The sequence below is a fragment of the Triticum dicoccoides genome, chromosome 7B (assembly GCF_002162155.2).
Source record: "Triticum dicoccoides isolate Atlit2015 ecotype Zavitan chromosome 7B, WEW_v2.0, whole genome shotgun sequence".
NCBI lineage: Eukaryota > Viridiplantae > Streptophyta > Magnoliopsida > Poales > Poaceae > Triticum > Triticum dicoccoides.
The window spans coordinates 386,660,804-386,667,987 of record NC_041393.1 but is presented as its reverse complement, the minus strand read 5'-3'; positions in this window follow the sequence as shown (position 1 = coordinate 386,667,987).

The window sequence follows — 7,184 nt, the reverse complement described above, 5'->3', positions numbered from 1 at the left end:
TAAATCAAGACAAAAGCGAGTTGACAGTACATAGTTTGACAGACAACAGATAGAAAAGTTCATACAATTTTTTTAAAAAACACGGGGAGTTCATTGGGAAAACCATGGGAAATACGCAGAAGAAAATATTAAAAGGAAAAAATCAAAATAAAATCAAGAATTTCAAATTAAACAATTAGAAAAGTTCGATGTTTATAAAAAAAGGGATTATTCCTATTTTTCCAGTTACTAAAGAATAAAACCAATAAGTTCAATTTGAAATAACAAAGAAGTTCGATATTTCTAACAAAACTCCAATCTTCACATTTCTAAAAATACCCAAAAGAAGGTCAAATAAAAAAATTAGAGCGGTTCGATGTCTATAAAAAAATAGATTTTTCCCTTACTAAAGCGAAACAGAGAGAAGTCCAAATTAATAACCGCTGAAAGTTCACGTATTGCATGGTGTGCATTTGTATGAAAAAAAGAATGAAAAAGCAAAGGCTAAAAGTTTTGTTGCTTGAAGTTCAATTGCTCAGCCCTAGAAAGTTCAAAAATTCTTGTGAAAGATGTTGAACAAAAATACGTGATAGAAGTTCAAGATGAAAACAGCGGGAAGTTCAAGCATAGGCTAAAAATTTCGTTGCTAGAAGTTCAAGTGCTTAGCCCGAGAAAGTTCGAAAATTCTTGTGAGAGAGGTTGAACAAAAATACGCGACAAAGGTTAAAGGTGAAAACAGCGGGAAGTTCAACTACTACTCGGAATGCGTTTCAGATAAGAATATAAGCACAGAAAACTAAAAGCTTCAAAGGTTTGTTGCAAGAAGTTCACGTGCTCCTCCCGGTGAAGTTCGAGATCTCTAGTGTGAGACATCCAACCTTCAATTACATGTTAAAAACAAGGAAAAACTATGTTTTTTTGTCATTTTTAATACTGCTCTCAAACGGCAACAGATTTGTGACGGTTATCTTGATGAAAAATTTAGTTGCTCTAAATTCAAGTGACCTGCCCGGGAAAGTTCAAAAAAGGATTTTCCCCATTACTAACAAATAAAACTAAGATGTTCAAATTTAAAAAATGATGAAGTTCGATGACTATAAGAAATGCAGATTTTTCTCATAATTTTTCCCGTTACTAATGAAAAAACCAAGAAATTCATTTCGAAAATGTCCAAGAAGTTGTACGATGTTTATAAAAAATTAGCATTTTTCCCGTTACAAATGAATAACACCAAGAAGTCCAAAATTGAAAAAACCAAGAAGTTCAATTTTAAAAAATACAATAGTTCAATGTATATGAAAAGAAATTCAATTTTCCTCGATAATAAATAATAAACCAAGAAGTTCAATTTCAAAAAATGGAGCAGTTCAATATTTATCACAAAAACTTAAAATTTTCCCATTGCTAACAAATAAACCTAGAAGTTTGGTTCGAAATAACGAAGAATTTGTATAATTTTTATTACAAAACTAAGATTTTTTCCGTATAAAAATCGAATACAATTCTTTACTCAAAAATATAAAAAGGTGAAGTTCAAATTGAAATAATAGAGAAGTTCAGAGTTTATTAAAACCTAGGATTTACCTGTTGAAAAAAATCAAAAACACAGCACCATTTTTTGCACTGTTAAAAACAACTCATAAACAAAAAGAATGGTTGCTAGAAGTTCAATTGCTCAGCGAGGAAAAGTTCAAAAAATTCTTGTGAGAGAGGTTGACCGTGTATTTAGATGTCCAAAATACATAAAAATATGTTGTTTTTGTGTTTTAAAATAATTCTCTCAAACCAGAGAGAAGTTCAAAAGTGATAACAACCGGAAGTTCACGTACTACATGGTGTGTATTTCATATAAGAAATATACAATAAAGTGAAACAGAGTGAAGTTCAAAACAGACATGCCCGAGAAGTTCACCTACTTCACGCAGTGCGAAAAATAGCATGTCAAAAAACAGCACGTCAAAAACAGAGTGAAGTTCAAACAGACATGCCCCAGAAATTCAACTACTTCACGCAGTGCATTTTCGTTCGCAATGAACGCAGAAATCATGATCTCTCCATTTTCTAATTTACCTCAAAACTACAGGAATATCATTTGTGTAAGTTTCAAGTCCTCGGTCGGAGAAAGTTAAAAAAAATATTATGAGAGGGGTTTGTACAAAAGGAGTAGCATTTGTGTAACACTAACGAATGGATGAGAAAATTACAAACGAAAATACGTCACAGAAGTTCAACGTGAAAATAGCATAAAGTTCAACTACTACGCTGAATGATTTTCATATGAAAAACTTTTAAAATCATCACGAGTATGAAAAAACGATCAACACGGGAAAGTTATGTGCTTACAGCAGCTTTCCACTGGTATATCACTTGCTCAATTCCGGTGAGTGGATGGAGAGTTACGAGCAGTGGATGGAGACCTACAAGCAAAAAAGTCACGTGAAAAACAGAGTGAAATTCAGGTACACATGCCGAGAAGTTCAGGTTCTTCACGCGGTGCATTTTCGAAGAATCTGTTTCGCGATAAAGGCAGAACGCATGATCCCGCCATTTTCGAAATTACTTGAGAACAGCTAGGAATCAGAGAAAACCATCAACACGAACAAGTTTCGCATTTTCCGTAGCTTTTCAGCGGTATATTATTTGCCCCATTCCGATAAAGTTTGTAGAAATTACAACGAAAATACGTTTTTCTCCATTTTCGAAGCTGACTTAAAACTGTAAAGAATTAGGAGAAAAAATACATACCAAAAAGTTTCGCATTTGTTCAAGCTTTCCAACGCCATATCATTTGCTGCATTCGGGCACACGGTTAAAAAATCAATTCGAAAATACGAACTCGGTAGGACTTGGACCATTTTCTAAATTACTCTTAAACCATTCAAAATTAGAAAACAACTTTTTAGATGAAAAAGTAGCGCATTTTCATAAGCTTTCCAACACCGTATCATATGCCTCCATTGATTAGCCGTTTAGAAATGACATCGAAAAAACGAATTCAGCTGTTCGGTTTACGAAATTTTACGTTTTTTTCAAATTACTCTTTAACCATAGTGAATTAGAGAAAACTTTCAACATGCGGAAGGAGCGGTTTTGCAGCAGCTTTCCAACGTCATATTATATGCCTCATTCCGATAAACGGTTTAGAAATGCGATCGAAAATACAATTCACGTTTTTTGTGCGAAGAAAAAACGATTTTCAAAACTGCTCTTAAACCGCTTATATTTTGCCAAAAATTTAAGTCGGGTCATGATATTTGTGTCCATAGCTTTCCAACGGTATATCGCAAGCCCTATTTGGGCAATGTTGGCGGAAGTTCAACCTAGTTCACAGGGAAGTTCAACATACTACTAGCGGGGCATGTCAGGTTGTGATCAGAATATTATTCTGATCCCGTGATCAGAATAGTGTTTATATATATATATATATATATATATATATATATATATATATATCTTTCCCTACTAATAAAGCAAATAGTGCTTCTGGTCGTCCGTCAGGAAAATTGCCCCCGAAGTTCGCACTAATTACCCGCTATGCCACCGCTAAGTGAGAAAAAACGTTTCGCGGCTGCATCCACCTTGTGTTTGGTTCATATTGAACAATCCTCTCACATATCGCATGCATATGTATCTATCCCGCTGGTTGGAGCTTGTGTCTTGCGTCCTGTAGACCCGGGTTCGATCCCTGCTGCCCCTTATTTTTTCTTTCTTTTCTTTTGGCTGCACCACGAGTTCGATGCCTGCTGGCCCTTATTTTTTTCTTTCTTTTCTTTTGGTTGCACCACACAACCGCTGCTCGACCCGACCTATTTTTTTCTCTTTGTTTAATTTCTTTTTTCAAATTCAAATCTTTTAAAAATACTGATATCTGTCAAATTCTAACTTCAAATCTAACATGTTATATGTGAAAATATCTCAGAAAATATGTAGATTTTAAATATGCTATTATCTTGCATGTTAATCATTTTTAAAATTATGTTTAGGATGCATCATAGTTTGATGCTCTCACAAAAGCTATTACAAATGAAACATAATATTGCAAAAAAATGTTAGTCACCACAAAAATTATTCCATTTTAAAAATATTCTCAAAAATTAGATAAAACACCTTCTCAAATTAAGTATATATTCATGTTTTTCTGAACAACAAAAATAAAAATGATTGAAAGACTCGTTCATCGGAGAGCTGAAATGGGTCATGACAAACATTGCTATGATACGTCCATATTCCATAGTCCAAAAAGAAATACTCAATGTAACTTTATTTCTGACGTTTGCAAAAATTAAATTAAAAAAGTGTTACATAATTACATCGGAGATTATGATTTTTTTTCTCCCGTTGCAACGCACAGGCCCTTTTGCTAGTGTATATATATATATATATATATACATATATATATATATATATATATATATATATATATATGGAGAGGTGTGTTTTTACATACACAATGGAACAACTTTGATGTGGCACCGTGATTTTGAACTAGAAATCCCCACAGCGAGTGAGGGTTATTAGGTTGACGATGCATATGTATGTTACACACACTTCAAGCCGACGACGGAGATTCATGCACGCATGCGTGCATAGTATATGTGCTCAAACTTAATTAGGTTTCAATCTCACCATGACCCATACTACGATATCATGAACCAAAGGAAGAATCTACCATGGTAACCAATCTTGTTGTCAGTCAAGGTGATCATGGATGTCCACGCGGGCCCATGAATATATAGGCTTGTCGCCGATAACCACGCGAGGGAGTGTACCGTTCGAAGACAGCCACTACATGCATATGTATGGAGGTGTTACGTGCATGCATGTTTGAATACCATTTCACAACATTGATGTGGCGCGTGCATCGAAAATCGTACAGTCCCCACACAGAGCGAGATCGGTTCATGAGGTGTCGTTGTACTAGCCACTTCGACTCGATGGGAGGGATTCATGCGTACACATGCATGTGTGTGTTCTCAAACTGTATCATGTCATCCCAGAGCATGACCTATATATATACTGTATTACAAGCAAAAAAATAATCCCTTCTAAGTCAAATTAACCTCACTCGTTGTCAGGCAAAAAGTAGTGATGGACCAAGCGGGCCTACAGATGGAAAGCATCAATATTGCTGATAACCGCTTAAGTGGGTGCGAGAGGACAACCACCATCGTTTTGCATGTGGGACAAACATATGTAGGATACCCAAAATGCACAACTTTGATGTGCCACATGCCTCAAAAACTGTAAACCCCCCACATAGAGCGAGGTTCATGAAGTGTACTACATATGATGGTCCCCTTCCCCCTCTTAGACGCATACTATATGCTCCTACCATAATACAACCCAAAAAGAATCCTCCTCGATGGTGAAATTAATTAACCTCTCCCGATGTAGGTCAAAGTGATGCATGCATCGATGATGGCCTCGTGGGCCCACAGATGGAAGCGTCACACGTGAGTGTCCTAGCTAGGGTAACCACCGCCTACATGCATGTGGGCCAAAGAGGTGTTGTGTGATGTTTGAATAGCCAATTTCACAACTTTGATGTGGCACATGCCTCGAAACAGAAAAGTTCCGACACTGAGTGAGGTGTACTTGTTCACGGATGCGTACATATAGTATATATGCTAGTCCCCTCCCACCTCTTTGATATATACCACCATAACAGAAACAAAAAAGATTCTACCTTGCTGGTCAAATTAACCTCACTGTCGACTGTTCGTCAAAATGATGGACGACGACCTCGCGGGCCCACAAAAAGCATCACACGTGAGTATCGAGTGTCGTGCAGGACAACCATCGACTGCATGTGGCCAAAACATGTATGTATGAAAGGGTTGTGTAATGTTTTAAATAACGAATTCATGACTCTGATGTGGCACCTGCCTAACAAAATGGCCAACCCACACGGTGGCTCGCAACTCGTACTGTACTGCGAGCCACCCGCCACCCCCAGACGCACACACCCACACACACACCACGAATCCACCGCAACTACGATGCATGTTAAATTATCCCGTAGTGAACATATGTTACCAAAGGAGGGACGTTTAAATTTCGAAAAAACAGAGATCATTAAGACATTTTAGTACATTAATTGATTGATTTCCTACGGGTATAATGTGCAAAAATAAAATTTGAGCTACATGCACACATGATAGTGCAAAATGGATTGCAAAAATACATGTGTCTCACTGGGTGCATGTTTTACTCCCCGTGCAAGAAATTTCAAATATTGAGAATCTTGATTTTTAAATTGTAGTACATCCAAAACGTATTTGAAGTTCATGAAACTTATCATGTTGTCATATGGACACCAATACAAAGTGGGATTGTACTTTATTTTTGTCAAATTTGAGACCAGTTTTGATGTAATCTTTATCTAATTACAAACGAGAGATTATTAATAATTGGGAACGAATATCTCAAATGGATTATTTATTTGAACTGTGAGCGTTAGACCAACAATGGATACGTGCCATGCTTCGGTTAAGCAATAAAGCGGTATCATTAATCATCCAAATAGAAAAACAATATACATGCCGCTACGTGACCCGTGTGCTGTGCGAGCAGGAATGAGTTGACGGGACGCGTGCGAGCAGTCCACCGCGCAGGCAGACCGGGAGGCGTGCGTGCAGGTGTGTGAATTGACAGAGGCGTGCTCGCTGTTTAGTGTCATCGGGAGGCCTGTGAGTAGCTGTGTGAAACGACGGTAGGCATGCCAGTAGTCTGGTGCACCGGCTCACCGGGAGGCGAGCTAGTGGTTTGACTGTCGCCCGCCTCTCTCCCACAACTCCATATTAATGGTGCGCCCGAGCGGCCGCCCCCCATCCTCGCCGCACACACAATCCTCTCTCTCCGCTTGCATCCTCGACGCCGCTCTCAGTCCTCAAAGTCATCAGTGTATGAGGATGCCGCCGAAGTGCCCTATCGGAGGGAGTGGCGACGCCGGGGCTGCTGAAGCACCGGAGCATGACATCGAGATGGAGATAGAGGTTGCCGTCGCCGGCGGCGAGTTATTGTTGCACCCTGCCGTCGTCGACGGCATCGAGCTTCCACAGCCGAAGGCGGAGTTCCACACGGACTCTGGTGACGACTCGGGCGACGACTCCGACGACAACTCCGACAATGGCGGACAATTGGTTAGTCAGCTATACCCATTTATGTGTCAAATACATCCTAGGGTTTCTCTAGTTACTCCTGTC